The sequence below is a fragment of the Canis lupus genome, chromosome 10 (assembly GCF_048164855.1).
Source record: "Canis lupus baileyi chromosome 10, mCanLup2.hap1, whole genome shotgun sequence".
NCBI classification, from domain to species: domain Eukaryota; kingdom Metazoa; phylum Chordata; class Mammalia; order Carnivora; family Canidae; genus Canis; species Canis lupus.
The window spans coordinates 74,661,684-74,683,270 of NC_132847.1; the positions used below are offsets into that span (position 1 = coordinate 74,661,684).

Below are 21,587 nucleotides of genomic sequence, written 5' to 3' on the forward strand. Positions count from 1 at the left end.
ATACCACACTAACACTGAACAAAAGAAATCTGGGGTATCTATATATTTTCTTTTATTTATTTATTCATGAGAGACACAGAGAGAGGCAAAGACACAGGCAGAGGGAGAAGAAGGCTCCAGGCAGGGAGCCCGATGTGGGACTCGATCCCAGGACCCCGGGGTCATGACATGAGCTGAAGGCAGATGCTCAACCACTGAGCCACTCAGGTGCCACTGGGGTATACATATTAATAACCAAATAAAATTGATTTAAGAAAAGATATGTTGGCACAAGACAACAGTAGAATTCATAGTCTCTCAAGCAAAAATGTAGTCCTACATAAGGACTACATTACAAATGGAGTCCTACATCCTCCAGGCACCCTCAACATCTAAATAAACTAAAAATGATAAAATATTTACAGAGTAAATTCTCTGACCAAAATGAAATTAAATTAGACATGAGAAACCAGAAATGTTTTGGGGGAAAATTTTTCTCAAATATTTGAAATTAAACAACACACGTCTGGATACTCCATGAGTCCAAGAAGAAATTAAAAATGAGTTTAGAAACCATTCTGAACTGGGTGAAGATGAAAAACACAGCAAGAAAAACATTGTGGGATGCAGACAAACTGGTGCTTAGATAGAAATTCATAGCATTACATATTAACTTAGAAAAGAAAAGGATAAAGTTCTCAAGTCCACACTCCAACTTCTACATAAAAACAAGAAAAAGAAGAACAAATGAAATCTAATGAAAGTAGAAAAAAAAAAAGGAAACACTCATAGTAAGAAGAGAGAGCAAAGAAATAGAAAGCAAATAAATAATTCAGAAAATCAATAAACAAAAATCTGATTTTTGTAAAAGATCATAATGTGCCATAGTTCTAGCCAGATTTAATAGAGATAGAAGACACAAATGACCAATATCAAGAATACACAGGGGGACTTCATTGTAGACCCTTTAGACATTATTCATTATTAAAATGAATAACAGGAGAATATTCCATAAGAAACAACTTTGTGACAAAAATTTTAACAACTAAGATGAAATATATTAAGTCCTTGAAAGGCACTGTCAAGACTTTCTTGGAAAAGAAAGAGATAACTGGAACACTGTATCTATTAAAGTTATTAAATTCATACTTAGAAACTTTCCCACAAAGAAAATTTTAGGCCTCGGTGACTTCAACCAAATATTTAAGGAAGAAATAATACCAATTCTACAAACACTTCAGATAAATATAAAAAGAGATAACACTTCCCAATTTGCTTAATAAATAGAGCATTACCTTGACATCAGAACCATTAAAAGATATTAAAGGAAAAGAATAATATAGAACAATATCTCTTACAAATGTAGATGAAAAATGCTTAATAAAATATTTAAAAATGAAATCAGTGATATTTTCAAAGGATAAATTTTATAAGTAGGTGGATTTTTTTTTTCAGAGATACAAAGTTTATTTAACATTTGCAATATTGCAGTGCAATTTTGACACTAATTATCCTGAGTTAGCACAGAATTCACGAGTTAAGAGCACAGTCCCCAACAAGATTGCCGGGATTTTATACACTTGTCACAAATTGGAGGGTTTCCAGGTCTCCAGTATATCTGACCAATTGGCTGCAAATTCGGGGGTTTTCACTATCCTGTTGGGTTCAATGATTTTTTTAGCATGACTCACAGGACTCAGGAAAGTGTTACCCTTATAATTACACTTTTATTATGAAATATATAAATCAGGACCAACCAAAAGAAGAAACCCATAGAATGAGGTCTGGAAGGGTGCTGAACATGGAGATCCCCGTCTTGTCTCTTCTGAATCAGTGCACGTCACCCTCCTGGCGCATCAATGTGTTAATTAGCCAGGAAGCTCAACTGTACATTAGTGTCCAGAATTTTTATTGGAGTTTCATTATGTAGGCCTGATTGATTGAATCATCAGGAATGTTATTGAATTAAATTTCCAACCCCGTCCCCTCCCCCAAAGTCAGACTGGTATTATCAGGTTCAAAACCCCAAGCCTCTAATTACATGGTTGGTCATTCCTGCAAGGCCAATCTCCATCTTAAACTATTCAAAAACTCATTGTGAATCAATTCATTAGCAAAAACTCAGGCATGTTCCCAAAGGACCCATCATGAATAACAAGATGCTCTTATGAACTGGGGAATTATAAAAGTTTAGAAGCTCCATCTCAGGAGCCAGGGACAAAGATCCAATAACTTATTACATAACGACATTCAAAAATCTGTCAGTGTTATTATCTACCATATTAATAGACTAATAAGAAAGCCCATAAATAGGCATTTAAAAAAAAAACAAATATCTATTAGTGATTCAAAAACTTGCAGCAAACTAAGAAAAAAAAATTTATCAATCTGATAAAGAGCATATATAAAAATCCTATGGCTATTAGCTTATTTAATGGTAAAAGACTGAATATATTTGCCAAAAGGCCAAGCATAAGCCTAGAATGTTTATTCATATTACTTCTAATCATTATTGTACTAGAGGTCTTAGAATGTGCAATAAGACAAGACAAAAAAAAGTAAAGATTTGCAGATTATAGTAAGTAAAGTTTTATTTGTTTGCAGATGACATGATGACGTATGTACAAATTCTCCCCAAAAATCTATTGCAAAGATACCAGAGCTATAATAAGTGAGTTCTTACTTACTTATTATTGCATGATATTAACAAATGAACAAGAAAAAAATTGTTTTCTGTTTATCATCAATGAACAACTAGAAAGTGAAATTTTAAAAATACATTATTTGTAATGCCATCAAAAAGTATGAGCATTGGAGATAAATTAACAAAACACAGTGATATCTATACATTAATATTAGAAAATATTGCCAAAAGAAATTTTTAAAAAAGGTATGAATAAATGGAGATATGTATCATGTTCATGAATCAGAAGACAATATTTTTAAGTTGTCAATTCTTCCCATTATAAATCTCAATCAATATACCAATAAACACTTTTTGTAAAAATCAATAATTTGATTCTAAAATGTATATAAAAATACAAACAACCTAAAATAACCAAAACAATTTTGAAAAAGAACAAAGTTGGAAGATTTGAACTACCTAATTGGAAGACATAATAAAGCTTTAGAATCAAGACGGATTGTTTTGGCATAAGGATAACATAGATCAATGGAACAGAACAGAATATCAGAAATGGATTCAAACGTAAATGGTTAATTGATTTTTGACCAAGAAGCCAAGATAATTCAATGGGGAAAAATACTCTCCTTTTGAACAAATGGTGCTGGCACAATTGGATATGCACATATTTAAAAACTGAACCTCAACCCTTACCTCATACCAGTCACAAAAATTAACTCAAAATGGATTATAAAATTAAATGTAAGGGCTAAAAAATAATTCTGAAAGATAATATAGGAGGAAATCCTTGTGACCTTCGGTTAAGGAAAGATTTCATCCACACAGAATCTAAAGGAGAAACCATAAAGAATTTTCATATAGGGCTTCATCAAAATTAAAAATTATTTTCTCCTCAAAAGACACTGTAGTGAAAATGAAAAGGCAAATTACACACTAGGAGAAAATATGTGATAAGTATATATCTGATAAAGGGCTTGTAATCAGCATATATAAATAACCCATTCAACTTCATAACAAAAAGATAAACAACTAGATTTCTAAAAAGAATCTGAACAGACACTTCACCAAAAATAATATACAGATGGCAAAATAAGCACAGGAAAAAGTCCTCGACATCATCAGTCATTAGGTAAACACAAATTAAAACCACAATGAGATAGTTCTCCATACCCATTTGGAATGACTAAAATTAAGAATGACAACAGCAAGCTTTGCTCTCACACATTGCTGCTGGGAATGCAAAACGAAACAATCACTTTGGAAAAACAGTCAGCAATTTCTTATAAAGTTAAAACTTAACTCTGCATTTCCATTCTTAGATATTTGCCCAACTGAGAGGAAAACATATGTCTACACAAAGACTAGTTATACAGGAATGTTAGGAGCTTCCTTACCAATCGTCAAAACTGGGAAGCTGAATATCCATCAACTGGCGAATGGATAAACAAATTGCCGTAGAGCCACAAAAAAAGAATCGGGAAAGAAACACTAACGATACACAACAACGTGGGTGAATCTCAGAAGCTTTATGCCATCTGTGGAGGAAGCCAGACAGCAAGACTCCACAGGATTCCCAAGCCGCTTGAAATCAGACCAGTGGCTACAAGGGGCCCTGGATTTATGGGGTGAAGAAAACATTCTAATCTTGATTGTGGTACTTGATCTTGATTGCATGACTGTATACATTTGTCAAAACTTGTTGACAGCATACTTAAAATTGATGACTATTATTGTATGTAAATTATACCTAATAGAGCTGATTTCTAAAGATGAATATGTATAGGTTTCGTTTGTGAAGAGCCTGGGTGGCGGTACACTTAGTGTTAACAGCGGTTATCTCTGTGGTTCAGGATTAGGTGTGCTTCTTCTTTTTTTTTTTTTTTCTTCTTGCCAGCATTCATTGACTTATTCATATATTCAGAATCTACTTATTAATTAGTCCCAAACATTCTACAAATCATTGGAGATACAATGGTTGGCAAGATAGACATGGTTTCTGTGATCAGGGACTGCACACACAAGCCACCTGTCTCTTCTCTGCATTCCCTAATCTTTCTATGATGAACATGTTTCATTTTTGTCATAGCAAGGAGAAAAATTCCTCATGACTTCAAGAATTATGTTGTCTTTCAATCCTCTTTTCCTGTAAGTTTGCTTCTCTGGTTTTCTACTTTGCGACTATCATGATCATCAGCATATGTTCAGTGTACGGAATGTATGGTGTATGTCGACTGCTGTCACCATGAAAAATAAGGAGAAAAGAGAATCTAACTGCTTCCCAATATGTGTTAGAGGAAACATGTGACACGCTTCAAATTTTACACGAAATGAGTCAATATCAGCATTTTAAATAGCTACATTATTTATATAAGTAGATGCCCTATTTAGGTAATCTATACTGATTAAAAAGAGGGGGGAAATGTACTGGTATATTAGGATGGACTGCGTCATTATTATATAAGAATGCGCATGCTCCACTAATGCAGTCATTATAAACTTCCTGTAAAATCACAGACCATGTCAGCTGGATGAAATCTTATCAGTCATCTACTAGAATATTCGGATTCTACAGACTCACAATGACCTTTGAGAAGGAAATGACCTCTTGAAGACCACACTGCTCATTATAGAAGCCATCAGAAATAGAATCCAGGTGTCTTGATGACTCACAATCCAGATTTCACAGATGGCTACTACTTTGGAACTTGGAATTTACAAAAGTTTTCAATTATACAGCATGTGTTCTATTTTTTTTTTTTTTTTAACCACTGCAACTACCATCTCCGTGACAGACTTTATTAATCAATCACCATGCTTTCTGGCTAAGTTCTGATGCAGCCTGAGACTTCTCCCCCACCGTTTTCTCCACAGTTACTACCAGTAGATCAGAGTAAACACTTCAGTTGAAACTTTTATGAGATAGATACATACACACACACATACACAGATGTACCTTTTTTTTTTTTTTTAAGTAAGCTCCACATATTGTAGCCCAATGTGGGCCTTGAACCCATGACCCAGAGATCAAAACCTGAGCTGAGATCAAGAGTCAGACACTTAACCGACTGAGCCACCCAGGTGCCCCCGCCACCTGGCACATATTTTTTGGTAGGTGTAGTGCTGGTATCAGGCTTCGCAAATAAGTCTTTATGTTCCTGCCTGTGTCCCACAGTTTTCATCTTTCTCTAGCCTATTGATTAGAAAAAGTAGGTGAGATCATCTATGTGGAAAGACTTTTGGAAGCTCTGCCACAACAATGGTAAATTTTCTCTATTTATTGACTCCCATCTCCTTCTCTTTTTCCCCAAAGTCTGTGTGGCTATGGTGTGGTACAAGCTCATTTCCTCTGCTGAAATCTGCCTGCATCTTGATTTAGGAATAAGGTACGGTGAAGGGGATTTATGTTGCTTCATTCTTATTTTAGCATTCTCTTTCCATTATATACAGTGAAAAGAAATTAATTATAAAAATGGGAGCTGAGTAAGAAGTTCCCAGGGACAATACCAGTCGAGAAAAAAAAAAGAAAATGCTGTGTATTTGGAGGTAGAAACGGATGATTTGGAATCCTTCTGCCGTAGTCCTGTAGCAATCTGACCGGCTGAGCAATGATTTTCTCCAGCAATGAACTGGAGGGGACATGCATCCAGTTGCTGCTCTTTAAAGTACTTTCCAGCATGGATGATAGGTTTAAAAATTACTTTGGAACCCTAACATTTGCAGTAAGTAAAGACCACTGTGAGTAAGCCCAAGCTCTCTCTTTCGCGGGGGTGGTGCATCCGAAGAGGACAGCCTTGGGGGGCTTCCACTACACATTCAATTTTATGGCTAAAATTGCATGGGGAGGGCCAAACACTAAACAAACAAACAATAATCAAAAGGCATACAGAGAAGGGTGGTAAGAGAAAGAATACTACAAGAGAACATGATAAAAATTGGCAACTGGACAGAGCAGGTCCTCTTGAAAAGATGCTACTTGGGCCGGGACCTGAGAAACCCGTAGGGGACCAGCAGAAGCGCGGACAGGTGCCCAGTACAAGGGAAAGAGGCCTCACAAGGACACAGGAAGGAGCTTGGTGCAGACTAAGCTTTCCACGTGACTGAGGGTAGAGCACACGCAGCGTGAGCGCCAGGTTGAACCGTGTGAGTGAGAAAGATCCATCGTCTGGGATAAAGCGGGCTATTCTTGAAGTAGGGCTTCACACGCGATGGTAGGCGTGGGGCTTGTGTTCTTCTAAGTTGTCAAAGGCAGCCTTTGCACGGTTTGTAAACGGAACACGGACTCCTCAGTCCTGGAGAGAAGGAACAGGAGAAGAGAGCTTTAAAAAATGCAAACACTCGGTTTGTCTGCAAAATTGCAGCAAAAAGTACAAGCTCCCCTTCCACCGTCGCCGGTTTGAACCCCGCGGATCTGCGTGGGCTCTCCATAATCGCATGGAAATGTAGACACATAAATAAACATCATTCCCTTTCTCTTAACAAGGCCTGTGCTACCTTTAGCAGAAGGCTTGGCTTAGCGCAGAGACGATTAATTGTCGTTGCTCGGCGGACGGGGCATGTTGTGAGTGAATTAATGTGCTTCAAGGACCCCGCGTGTCTGACTTTTCATGTTGTCTAAATTTGTAACCTGTAAGACTGCATTTCCATAAGTTTTGAAATGCAATGTGTTCCGTGGCGCTCAGAATTCGATCAGGATGAAAAGAGCTTTAGAAAGTAAGATGTTATTATTGTATTTGCCTTCACAAGAGAAAATAGTCAAAGGAAGACAAACAGAGGAGAGAAAAAAAAAAAAAGATCCTCTATAGATTAACACTCCCACACACCCTCCAACCTGGGGAAAAAAGAAAAGAGAAAGAAAACCAGAAAACCCGGTATAAGAATTCACCTTATCAAAGACTGAACACTACAATCAGGCCTCTGTGTGCGGAAAGTTCTACCTTTTTGAACCTCGAAGAAGAAAATTATACTCACTAGAGGAAGAGAAAAAGACTTATTAACAAATCAGCGATCTGATGTTTAAATAATGCACCTGCTGAGGATGAGCCTTCTAAGTAAACCTACAGTGGAACTAATTAGTTTTCAGCATTTTGGTGATAACTTCTCAACCTTCCCTTTAGGTTAAAAAAAAATGGGTGGGCTCAGACCATTAACGCGGAGCCCAACCATGTGGTAAAACACGCACTTCAAAGGAATGACCATGGTAGCCTGGTCTTTAAACCTGATGGGTTTTTTAAATAGTACGTGAATAGGGGCACCTGGGGGGCTCAGCGGTTGGACTTCTGCCTTGGGCTCAGGAAGTGATCCTGGGGTCCTGGGATCTAATCCCACACTGGGCTCCCCGCAGGGAGCCTGTGCCTTCCTCTGCTTCTCTCTCTGTGTCTCTCATGAATAAATAAATTTAAAAAAAAAAAAGAATCTAAAAAAAAAAAAAAGCTCAAGTATGTGAATCTACTTTTTCAACTGCGTCCATTTTCTGAAATCATAATTCAGGTCAAGTTTTTCTGATGCAAATTTAGAGTTTGTGTTGAGATATACTTTCAGGATAAAATACATACTGGACTTTGAAAATTTAATATGACAAAAGTAAACGATCCCATTAATAATTGTATATTGATTACCTGCTGAAATAAGAATCTTTTGGATGTAATGAGCCGAATAAAATACATCCCACTTGTTTCTTTTTACTCCTGAGTGTGGCAGCTATAAAACCTAAAGGGACTGCTGTGGCTTGGGGTTATTTCGGTGAGTACCACCCTGGTGCGTGAGGCAGGATCTCCGGTGAGCGGGCTCCAGGTGCAAAGGTTCCCACAGCCCCAAGATGTACATCATCCCGATCCCTTGAACGGCAGCAGGCTGGGGGAAGATTAAGCACTTGGCATAAACTCAGCCACAAATGTGCAGCTGGGATTTGAACCTATGACTTGAAAGCCCTGGTTTTCTTAGAACCTCAGACTGAGGCAAAGTCCAGGCAGGCCGCTCCAGCTGCAAGATGTGCCAATGGAGCCGTGGTGTTCAAAGCACCAAGTCCGAATGCCAAGGCAGCTTGGCCACCAAATTTCTTTAAGACCTTCCAGGGGCAGAGCCCGCGTCTCCCTGAGACTCGGTCTTCTCTGTGTCTGTAATGAAGGTGAAGGCCTAGAAAAAAAGCGTTTTGTCACTGGTAGACGGACGGTTGGTTCCAGGAGAGGCATAGACACTCTACACCTGCTTATAAATGTTAAATATCTTTTGATTATAGTAAAATAGCTGTATACTTGGGTATGCGGAATCTAATATCCATATCGCGCTCGGGTTTTCAAAGATACTGTTTTCCTTCCAAGATAAATTTATGTAGCTTTAAAAAGTAAAGAGATTCGAAGAAAATGAATCACTGAGTGCAGACGAGAGCCACAACAGAGATCCCGAGGTGCTATGCAAACACCCAAAGTTTGGGAAACTGCTTTGGAAGACGTTGCAAGGTCCCTTGGAAGTCAGAGCTTGTAGAGGGATGGGTTATCTGACTCCGAGACACAGCTTCGGCCCTGGAACGAGGACCCGCCACCGTGAGACTCGCGGAAATGGGCTGTGGGGAGGGGGGAGCTCGGTCCTGCCTCAGCGGAGGAGGAAGGGGGTGCCCCTGGCTGCACGGGGCGGGTCTGGGAAGGGGTGCTTAGCTAGGGTTGGCCCTGCCTGAAGGAGGAGGGGAATGGAGATATAAAAGGACAAAGGCCCTGGGGTCAGGCCTGGTTGGGCTCCCTGCTCAGTGGGGAGTCTGCTTCTCCCTCTCCCTCCGCCCCTCCCCCTGCTTGTGTGCTCTCTCTCTCTCTCTCTCTCTCCCATAAATAAATAAAATCTTTTAAAAAGAGAGAGAGGCAGAGAATGTTTGGAGTCCCAGGAGCCCCAGGCACATCCCAAACCACATGTTTGTTTAAAAGGAGCCAGGGTAGCAGGCGCTCTGCCTTCTGCTATGTAAAAGGCACCCAGCATCCCTACTGCAGGCCAGTGCCGATCCCCACACGGTGAGTTCCCACTGTGCTCGCCGGACACCTCCTCACAAAGAAATTTAAACAGTGATCAGAGCTTCAGCATCCACACCCCACCGGCCTGTCCTTGACACGAATGCTGCGCACTCTTCCAGGCCCTGAACATAAATCAATTTGCATGACAGCAGGGTGGAGAGAAAAGAGCCCTGGGCAGGAGGCCGGAGCCTCAGGAGCCTCAGGTTCTCAACTCCGAGCTCTCACCAATTAGCAAGGTGACCTTTCCCTCAACACACATTTACTAGACACGGGTCAGGGGTCGTGCTGAGCCCTGGGGCAGCTGCTGTCGAGGGCAGGCTGGGCCGCCCCCTGGCTGGGTGCTGGGCTCGCCTTCCAGTCCTGGGGGAGGGCGGTGGGCAAGGTCCTACAGAGTCGGTCACTGCCATGCTCGGCCCGGTTCCCCTCTTCCATACGAGCGGCCCGTCCAGCCCGTTCACTGTCCTTGAGCACACTGCTGGGTTCCTACCATGTTCCGGGCACTTTACAAATCCCCAGAGCTGAACTGTCCCATACGGTAGCTGCTGGCTTCGGGTGGCTTCCGTGCCCTGAAATTGTTCTGAGCTGAACTGTGCTCTAAATATAAAACCCACGCTGGATTTCCAAAACAGTAGGGACAGCCCGGGGGGCTCGGTGGCTTAGCGCCGCCTTCAGCCCAGGGTGTGACCCCGGGGTCCCCCGATCTAGTCCCACGTCGGGCTCCCTGAGTGGAGCCTGCTTCTCCCTCTGCCTGAGTCTCTGCCTCTGTCTTGCTCTGTATCTCTCATGAATAAATAAATAAAATCTTTAAAAAAAAAACTTAGTATGAAAAAAGTAATATAAAAAATGCCCTTAATACTGCGTCCTATTGATTGCATTTTGAGAGGATAACATATGGACATCGTTGTTCAAATTAAATGTATTATTAAAATAATATTCACCTGTTTTTTAGGGATGGGGTTGTTTCTATTTTTTGAATGTGGCTACTAGAAAAATGTTCCACTACAAATGCAGCTAGCCTTTATGGTTCACATTATCTTTCTATCTGGACAGAGGTGCTGCAGAGATGTGGCAATGAACAAAAAGGGGAAAAGTCCTTCAGTGATGAAAGCCCTTGTGACCGCTTGAGAAAAACAAAACTACTAAATCGCAGCCCTGATTATACTTATACATTCACACTTAATTTAAGCCTGTTGAAGGCAAGAGTCGTGCTTTGCTCACTTCGGTTTTCCTGTTCAGGGGAGAAGCACTGAGCTTGTCTTTGGTTGGACCATGTATCAACACCATTGCATCTGGGGGTCATGAAGACAACTGGGCATCTACATACGCTGTTCCCTTTCCTGCCACACCAGCAATTCCTGTTGTAGTCTTGACTAAGTCTGCCTACCTCTGGGCCAATGTCCTCCTCGCATGTACAATGAGGGGATTAAACACAGTGACTTCTAAAGCCCTTCCCAGGTTTGAACTTCTATGAAACTAGCATGACGAAGGCCAGGCGCAAACTGTCCCACGAAATGTCAGCCGTAACCGCCCTCTGATTTATTAGGAGTTATTAGGCAACATTTCTACAAACCTGTTCTCCTGCCCAGAAGGGTATTTAGGGAAAATTAGAATTAACGAAGAATCTTCTAAATATAGTGTGTCAAACTTTAAAATATGAACCCACAGAGAAGGGGGAAGGGTAGGTCCTTCAAGTGAAGGCTTGAGTTGCCAAGCTGCCACCAAAGCTGCCTAGACATCTGCTGAAATTCCTTAGAAGATTATGATTAGGATAATCCCTCAGGGACCACAGGAGGAAGCAGAGGGGAATTCTGGCTCAGTTCACAAGACACCAGCTGTGAGTGTGCACTATAACCAAACTGGATTTTGGCAAACCAGGTGGCAGCCTGCGAGGTGTGGTGTGTGGTGTCTTGGGCAGGGTCTCTCCCTGGGGCTGGATGGGCCATTTAACCAGCAGCCTCCTGCTCCTGAAGGGCCTCGGGGTTTTGGCATAATCAACACATGAAGTTATGCATGAAGTCATCTCTGTGTGTGTATGTGTGTGTGTCTGTCTGTAAAGCTTTGCCATTGCCAGTGTTTGCACGTACTGAGATAGGCCACCATTTTGTTTTAACATTGGACATTGATTCACTTGGTACATAGCTCAACCCCTCACTAGTTCTCAGAGGTAGTGGTCCCAGAAGGATGTTTTTTTCCATTTCTTCTGGCCTCCCATGCCATGCAATTTCCTTCCAGGCCCCATAAATAAATTCAAGTGTAAATACCACTGAGGGAGGGACACAATGATGCGCCAATAGGAATGACAGTCTCACTAGACTACAAAGGAGAGGCGGACCAGGGATGAGGCTCGAGAACCTTGGGTCGCTGGGTGACCTTAACTAAATATCTATCCTTGAGCCTTGGTTTTGTTGTTTGCAAAATAAGCATTGGATTGAGTCTAACTTCCCTTTTAGTCTTAATATTCTCAGGGTATTCAACCTTGAATACACATTAGAATCAGCTCAAATGAAGTATTTAAATCAGAACCAATTAAGGTTAGGTCATCAGTTCCTCTGGTGATTTCAATATTAGGAATTTCTAGAGGTGAAGCAACACTTTCTGACAAACCAGAAAGCTAATATTAAAAGCCAGGAGGTCCTTCTAAGAAGGGAGAACTGCTGATGTATTTCTCTCAGTAGGAGGGTGTCCCACATATTAAAGGAACAATGAGCAAATTAACTATGGTGGAGGGACAGTCCAGGCCGTGCGGTCCAATAGAAAAAGGATGTAAACTGCAAATGTCATTAAAATTTCTTAGCACCCACATTCAAAAAAGTAAAAAAAAAAAAAAAAAAAAAAAGTGAAAAAAAAAGAAAGAAAAACCAGATAGAAGTAATTTTTTTTAAGATTTATTTATTTATGACAGACATAGAGAGAGAGAGAAAGAGGCAGAGACACAGGCAGAGGGAGAAGCAGGCTCCATGCCGGGAGCCCGACGTGGGACTCGATCCCGGGCTCCAGGATCGCGCCCTGGGCCAAAGGCAGGCGCTAAACCGCTGAGCCACCCAGGGATCCCAGATAGAAGTAATTTTAATGATCATTTTATTTAAATCAATATATCCAAAATAGGCAAGCCTGTAATCAATATATTTAACTTAAAATTTTTTTGTAGGCACATTTGGAAAGCAAAATTTGAATGAGCTTGATCCTAATGTCATCGTTTATTTAACCCGACATATCAAAAATATTATCATTTCAACATATGAACAATAAAAATTTACGGAGAAGACACTTCTACAGTTGTGGTCACACATGGCTGGGGGCTACCAAAGGAGAGGACACAGGTCTAGGCCTTCTTTCTTACTCAAGTGTGGTCTTCAGACCAGTATCGCGCACATTATGTGAGAGCACGTTTGAAAGGCAGCGGATGAGACTCCATTCCAGAACTACCACATCAGAATCTGCATTCCTCAGTTGATTCATTTGCACATTAAGGCTTGAGAAAGTCCTCCCCTCCCCACTTGCACCACCCATTCCCACCCGTATCAACCGTCCCTCAACCTCTGGGGACCTGGCCATTGCTCCAACCTAGCATTTGTTAGCTAACTTATCATCAGTTTCCCCTCCCAACTCAGCGGGGAGCCTGCTTCCCCCTCTCCCTCTGCCTGCTGCTCCCCCTGCCTGTGCCCCCCTCCTCTCTGTCAAATAAATAGATAAAATATTTTCTTAAATAAAGACAATTCTCAATATAACACTGAGAGTCTGGGGCAGAAAAGAGAACAGATGTGGATTCCAGACCACCATGGCGCTACAGACCACAGGCACCTGCAGTCAGGCTATGTAGGGTCTGGACAAGCCACATGACCTCACTAAGCCTTAGTTCTCTCACTAGGAAGTAGGGATGATAATGCCTGCATCCGTTGTGAAAATTCAGTGAAAAGATGGGTTTGTAAGGCTTCATCAACTGTACAGGGCTTGGAACTAGAAGGCATTGCGGTTTGGTTCTCCAACATTGCAACCCCTTACCTGCTCCTCTCCAGGCACTGGGTTTCATTTTCCACTTGAGTTTAGAAGTCAAATATTTAGCTGTGCTAATGGGGTATTGGATCTTTTTATTATGGCCTCAGTACTCACTGTGTGCAGCTTTGCCGAGATAATAAAAGATGTTAGACTTGGTCTTGCAACTGCTTAATGCAGAAATGCTATGGGAACACACCTGGGGTGCGGCTTCCACTGGAATCAATGGTGAAGTCAGCCATGTCCCCAGCAGAGATAAAAGCATTAATGTCCTATTTCACCTCAGCCCACACGGGCATGACGTTGATTAAAATTATTTTCTGCAGTTTGATTCCTTTTTTTTTTTAAAGGAAATTTGTAGAGAGGGTCTGTGTGTGTGTGTGTGTGTGTGTGTGTGTGTATGAGAGAGAGAGACAGACAGACAGAGAGACAGAGAGATAAAGAGAGGTTTTAATGGCAGTTGGATTTGATACCGCTGCTTGAGGTCTACTTTCAGATCTAGTTTTAATGGCACACATTTCACAGTCCCACGGCTTGGATAGGGCCACAGGGAGGTTTTGTTAAGTGCACTGGGCCTCCCTCACTCCTCCACTTTCCAGGCCTGTCTTGTGGTCTTTTGTGCCACTGAGTGTATTCATGTGTGTGTCTGTGCAGGTCCATTGGTTTAAGCCTATTTTACATGATTTAAAAGAGAAAGCCTCTGCTGCAGAGTTGACGTGTCTCATGAGAAAAGGTGCAGGTGAGGGAGAACATGCCAGGGCTCTATGTAGGTGCGTATCTACAGGCACACACATGTGGGTGTGGGTGTGGGTGTGGGTGGTGGATCAGTAGAAGTGCAGACAGGTGGAAGCCGCTAAGAGGACGCACTTGATAAAGAAGAGCTGAATAAGATATTGGGTGGAGGGAGGTGTGTACAAATGCAGCATATCTTTACGTTTAAATCACAGTGCAAGGGTGTGGAACATGATATATGGAAGAATGAAGAATAGGATTGGCCATTGGGAAGGAGGCAGATATAAGCATGGGTTTGTCCATAAGATTGGTCCAAGGGTGTACGTGGGCGTGTGTGTGTGCGTGTGTATCAGTCCACAGATATTTTTGAAGGTCAACTATAAATCATTCAATGTGCTGGTGGCCCAATGCAGGATATTAAGCTATGAATATGACAGCCAAGGTCTCTACCCATATCAAGCCCATAGTCTATGATGGAATTTCTCAATCATAACACTTTTGACATTTTGGGGCAGATAATCCTTTTTTGGGAGGGCGGCTGTCCTGTACATTATGGAACATGTAGCAGTACTCCTGGTGTCTACCTAGGGATAGCACCTACTAGTTGTGACAACCCATGATGTCTCCAGATGTTGCCAAATGTCCCTGGGGAGCAAAATCATCATATGTTGGTCTACGGGGAAAGATAGATATTAAACAAACAAAAAACAAAAAAGATAGAGAATTGATTATGTAAGCAACTACACGTTGTGAGAGAGAAGGGCAGGGAGCTGTGAGATCTTACAACTGTCAAGGTGAAGCTTTAGAAAAGGCCTCTGGGAGGGTAGGGTGGATAAGTAGGACAGGAAAGACAGGTATGACTGTGCCAGGTGATGTGAACAAATGTTCCAGAGAGGGGACAGTAAGTGGAGAAAGGTCCTGACAGAAGAAGGAGGGAGTATGTCCTTCAAAACAAAACCAAACAAAAAACTCAGGAGAGAGCCCTGTGGACATAGAGTGAGTGGAACAGGGAGGTCTGAGACATGAGGCCAGCTCTTGGGATGGGACCCAAGCCCCTTGTGCCCAGAATATGCAACACAAAGTGGATCAGAAGTCATGGCCATCAAACCGTGGCGCCCAGAAGTCATTGCCGTTCGGAGAAGTTCTGTGTTTCTGGAAGAATCTTGTGACTAGAGGGATGCAAGTGTGGATACAGGCCTGTGTACCCTGTTCACACTGAGGCTTCTGCTTAATGACAAGAACAGCATGGAGCGAGCCAGCCACGCTTGTCTAGGAGATGTTCTCATGAGAGCAGGTGGTTTCAGCTTTATGGGGACTGAGAATCTAGCTCTTCAGTAGTGTTTCCATCTACCTTTGAGCTACACTGAGGGTCTCAGCTATTTCTCAGGATCACACACAAAAAGGACACAAGACCTGTTCCATGTACACACACACAGAACGTACGTATGCGAGCATGCATGCACTCACACACCTTCACCTACTTGGAATTAACCAATAAATAATAGGGTCGGGGCAGAGGATAGAGGAATAAGGTGTGTGTGTGTGTGTGTGTGTGTGTGTGTGTGTAGGGGAAGGTGTTCATTAAGTGGTCCACAGAGACTTCCCAGAGACAGGCCCATTAGCATTTGCCTCCTTAGATTTGGCCCCATCCACTAGATCCGGTCCACCAGTTCTGGTTTTCAGGGAGAGTGAACCAGCTGAGCAAATTGAAATCTGAGGCCTTTCTTCAGGGACCCACAGTTGGAAGTCCAGGGACTGCTGGCTACCCAGCTTCAAAATGGCAGGAAATGCAGTAGTGCAGCCAACTCAATCTTCCCAATTCTTACTCACATGCTCCACCACCAACCTAATTACGTCTGTCTCTCCGTCTGCTTCCAACTAACAAATTATTTCTGTCTTTCCCGTGTGAATTGTCAGGGAAGAAATCTGATGAACTGAGCTCACCCTCCCAGGACAAGTTATTTCATGCTCCACTACCAGCCAACAAAGGGACTCCTCTGGAGGTGACTACACCTGGTCCAGGAGGTACGCGCCCGAAAACAGCAGGGTGCTGTAAGTGGCGCAGTCTTGTCTAGAAGGGGAGTTGGGGAAGAGCTGTCAGCACAACCAGCATATCCCCCAGAAGCCCGGTTAACCACACCAGGAGAAGGCAGGTTCTGGTGGTAGTCCGAACCACTGGGGTAGGAAAGACCCTCCCTGAAGACCAAACTCATATTTGGAAGGACATTTCTCTTTTTTTATTTCTTTTTTTTAAATTATTAACTTCTATATGTTTGTAGCATTTTACACATTGCAACACGTTCTTATTAGCAAACATGGGAGTGACTCAGGACCACGGCGCGTCTTGTGCCATTAAATCTGGTGTCTTCACTCTCAGCCTCCTTGAGTTTCCTAGCACTTCTACAAAGATCTAGATTCACAGATGCAGACCTCCATGAGGAAGGACAGTCCCTTTAAAGAATAAAACAAAGTTGCCAGAGGCCAGGGTAGCATACAATGGGCTCAGTACTGTGGGCTTTGGGTTTATCTTTTGAAGAAATCAGAGTTGAATGAGGATGTGAGGACGTTTGGGATGTTTATTGTGAAACATGCAGGATCTGATGCTCTCTGAGCATCTTGAAAGCCTGGATGGTGTCCCACAAGTGATCTCCCAGGACCGGGCATAACATCTCACCCAGAACCAGTGGGAAAAGGAGTTTATTAAACTGGACTGAGCCCCTCACCATCTGTCTAGCTCCGCCGGGCCACTCACCAGCTCGTAAGTTCCTTGAAAGCAGGCCTGTGTCATCCTCTTCATCCGGCATCACTCTGTTAGCCTGGCACCAGGCCTGACAAAGAGTAAATGTTCAATAAACATCTGTTGAATGTGTTTTTAAAAAATGACACCATGTGCATATGCTTCTTATTTATCCCTAATATGCACAAATGCTTTCTGTAGACGCTGAGAACGTCAGCTCTGGGGTGAGGACCGAATCCAGGCTCACCACCTACTGGCTGTCTGACCTTGAGCAAATAACTCACTGTACCTAAGTCTCCTTTATAAATGGGAATAATAACACCTGCCTTATATAGCTGCTGTTGTTTTAAGAGACAGAGAGAGATAGACAGAGAGAGAGAGAGAGAGAGCGTGGCCCAGGGGGGCAGTGACAGAGGGAGAGAGAGAGAGAGAATCTTAAGTAGGCTCCACACCCAGGATGGCACCTCACACCGGGCTCAGTCCCCCCACCTTGAGAGCATGACCTGAGCTGAAATAAGAGGCACTTAACCTACTGAGCCAACCAGGCGCCCTGGTTGTTGTGTCTTTTAAATGAGCTAATATGTGTGAAGAGTTCACAAGAGCACCTGACAAGTAATATGCACTAAGTGATATGATTTCCCCCCTCACCTACAAACATACTCAATGAATAGTTCCAAATACAAGCGCAGTAATCCAATAACTATTTTTACCTCCTGCTCTCCTTATCTGAAATAGTTTCAAAACTTTCCTTGGCTCAGAAAAATCTCAATCAGTTGATAGTTTCCTCAACAGAACCAGAATGGCCTACCGTGTAGTTCTCGCAAGCTGCCACAGACTCTCTTGCTTGTAAGTATCCATCCAGGTAAAAGGACCTTTTTTAAAAAAAAAAAAATTTTTTTTCACAGCTTCTCCTGCATATGGATTTTCTGTGTCTGCATGGACAGTTTGCCAGAGGCTCCTGCCACGGTCTCCATTCATGTGTGTGTTTTGGACAGGAAACCCAGCCCCATGGCTGGCCCTTCTGACCCATCCTGACCCTGATGAAATCCCAAATATCAGCTGCCCTGGGAAGAGTTAAAGTGAAAACAGAGGAATATGGTGATGATGGAGAGAAAGAAGAACATATCCTGAGTTCCTAACATGTCCCAGGTCCTGTGCCAATGGCTTCGTGGGGATGAATAAGGCGTGGACCCCCCTGTGTAGTGCTCACAACATGATTGTGGCATTTGAGGGTTTTGGCAAAAAGATATGTCACAGACAGGGACCTTCATTGTCCTGGCAGGGTCAGAGAAGATGTCACAGGAGACCTGGGGCTGGATCCAGGCCTTGGGTGACCCACGCATGTGATCATTCATCCTGTCATCCATTACTTTGGCCAACATGTTTAGGTGTCTATGTTGTGTTGGACACTTGGCCAAGCACTGGGCATATGGAGAAGGCTACACCCGATCTATGCAGGTGATCTGTCTATACACCCACACACGGGGTGTAATGGGCAGAGGGGGCGGGGGGCACCCAGTGACTATTAAGTACAATATTCAACACAGTGATTTCAGTAATTGATGCATATGGAAGATGCAATTGAATCATTCATGGAGCGATGGAAACAGCACCTAAATCTGCATGTGAGACTCAAAGAAAGTTTCATAAAGGAAGTAGTATCTGAGCTACATTAACAAGGAAAATAAGCCATTTACGGGGTATTTTCCATGTGCCAGGCATTGTGCTCCGTATGTGACACACGCTAAGCAGCTGAATCCCAACACTACGGGGAGCATTTCTCTTTCAGCCCGGGCAGGTAACTGGAAACTGGTGGCGAAGGTGAGCAGCCTCTCAAGGTCATGCAGGTAGCCCGTGGTGGAGGCCAGGGCTCAGTTTATCAAGTGGCCCATGTCCCATCTTGGCTCTCAGCTGCTCCCTGTGCAGCTTGAATATCCCTGAAACGTAGGAAAGGTCCAAAGCGGAGGGAGTTCCAGGGAGAAGGGACCTGCATGTACAGAGGCAGGGAAACAGCAGACTGGGAACCCATCAATCAGTGCAGCTGGCCTGGTGGGCTTCGGGTGAGCAGGGAAGGAGCTGAGGCAGGAGGCACGGCCCTCAGGGCCTTCTGTGCTCCAATTAGAAGCTGATTTTCTGCTGGAGTCTTTAAGGAGGGAGACAGATCCAAAAAAAAAAAAACCGACTTATTTATTTATTTTGGAGACAGGGGGAGGAGGGGGGGCAGAGAGAGAGAGAGAGAAAATCTCAAGCAGGCTCCCCGCAGACCCCAGAGCCCGACACAGAGCTTGATCTGAGGACCCTGAGACCACAACCTGAGCCCAAATCAAGAGTCCAGCCTCACCCGACTGAGCCACCCAGGGGCCGCAGAGGCAAAAAAGCTTCTGAGCAAGAGTGAAATCAGCCCAGATCTGCCCGTGGAAAGATGGATTAGGGTGGAGGCTGGGGGCTTCGAACGCCAAGCTAAGGAGTGTTTGTCGGGATGTGGAGCTATATTGGCGAGAGTTAAAAGAAACCCTCTTTTGCCTTCCTGTCTCTGCCTGTCAATCTAACCCATTGAGATGGAAGGCTGTAAGTTTATTTGATTTCAGGAAATGATATATTCTTTAGGTTGTTTTTTTTCTCTCACTATCTCCACGTTCCCCCTGGACTGCGTATCCGTTGCATGCAGTGGCCTGCAGGTTCTCAGTTTTCGCCGAGAAATGTACTTTTGGGGTTGTCGGGCCTGTAAAACATGAAATTAACCAGTGTCATATCTTTCACGCCCTCCTCCCTGCTCACCCAGGAGCCCAAATTAAATTTCACACCGAACAATCCGAGCAGCTGACATGCTCCACAGACACCCGGCACAGGGCTTGGACGGCCACAAGGTGGACGTCTGTCACCCGTTCCGTATCCGCTCCACCACCACCATTCTGATGGCAAAATTTAGCTGATTTGGGACTCAATCTCCAGCTGCTCCACCTTCCCCCAGGACCAACAGGCCCTGCCCCTGAGCACGTGAGGGTTTGTGCAGCGGAGGTTTGCAGCTTACAGAGCAACGTCCACGCGGGTCCGCAGAGCAGGGAAGGTCTGGGCATCTTGCAGGTGGGGAAGCCAAGGCGCGGGGAGCTATCGAAGACCCCAGGGTGAGCTCCCACACTCTGCACCGGGACGGGGCCTTCAGGCCACACAGCGCCTCCCGGTGATACCTTCACGTGAGAAGCTTCCGTTGATTTCTTCAGCGTGGAAGCTGTCACATTTTTTCTCTCTCAACCTCCCCCTTTGTTTAGACCCCCTCCCCTCCCCCAATCTACCAAGAACGTTGTGATTCCCGTGGGCCTTGTGGCATCTGTCTTTGTCTCCCCGTCTCCAGATCCCGCTGGGCGTGTTCTGACCCTCACTCTGCCAACTGGCACCCTCCACCCATAGCGCTTTTTCTGGAACACCTACGTGTCCAACCACGTCTTTTCCATCTTCAGCCTCAGCTAAGATTCCCCAACCACAAAAAGGTCCCTCTCCTTCATCATAAATGATTTGTCCCCGCGTCACGGTTGTCACGCTCCATCTGTTGGGAGCTGCTCTGAAGCTGGGCTGCCTGAGGCCGGGGTCACCCCCGGCTCACGTCGGATCTCAACACTGAGTAGTGTCTTGCTGGTGCAGCCGTCATCAGTGTAGGCCTTACAGACCCAGGGCCACCCACCGAATCCAAAAGCGTTGCTGTGCCCGTCTCCCAGTGCCTGGCTGGGTGAGAGGATCCGAACTGGTTTAAGCGATTGCCCTTGCGATGGGCAGCTCGTCTCACGAGGACACCTCCAGGAGCCGCGTATATTTTCTGCCACTTAGCATGGTCAGTTGACGAACAGGGAGCTGGGGAGGGTCCAGGGGAGAAGAGGACAGAAGGCAAGCCTCACCGCAGCGAGGAGTAATCACACGAGTGCCCGGTGGAAGTCGTTTTTGAGTATATCCAGCTCAAATTTAGTGCCTTCTATGTTGTTCTCCCCAAAACAGATGCTCCTCCAGTTGTCATTTGAACTCCTCGTGGAGCGGAGGGTCGTGGTCTCATCAGGCAACCTCTCATGGTGAAGGCAACTCCTCCACCATGCTCGAACTTGAACTTCTCCTTCCATGCGACGGCCTGGCCCTGCCCCTGGAATACCACAGCACGAACCTGGGTTTTCCTTCCGTGGCTCACACCCACCTCCACACGGCGAGAGTCGCGTCCTCTCATGCCTTCCTCAATTCTCACTTTCTCGGCTTCAACTCTTCTGCAGAAGTTCACACTGAGTTGCAGAGAGAAGGAAGGACTGCCCAAGATAATAGAAAGTTCGAGTTGTAGCCGCCTCCTGATAATGTTCCCATCGCATCGTGAGGTTGGCTTCATGCGCCAACTTGACCTAAGGCAAGCCCCTAACACGTGCTAAGCTAGTCCTCGGTTATGCAGTCCAACGCTAGTGTAGATGCTTCTAGGAAGGTGGATAATACTTTTATAATCAGTTCGCATCGAGGGAGATCATCTTCCGTAATCTGG

General features: G+C 44.0%; 1 long non-coding RNA gene across 1 annotated transcript; it reads right to left on the reverse strand.

Moving 5' to 3' along the window:
• Window positions 1-5,740: 5,740 nt before the first annotated feature.
• Window positions 5,741-18,298, reverse strand: LOC140641016 (uncharacterized). Its single transcript, XR_012037588.1, has 3 exons — window positions 17,889-18,298; window positions 17,096-17,171; window positions 5,741-6,912 (listed from the first exon to the last, which is right to left on the reverse strand). It is a non-coding gene; the product is annotated as an uncharacterized lncRNA (long non-coding RNA).
• Window positions 18,299-21,587: the final 3,289 nt, after the last annotated feature.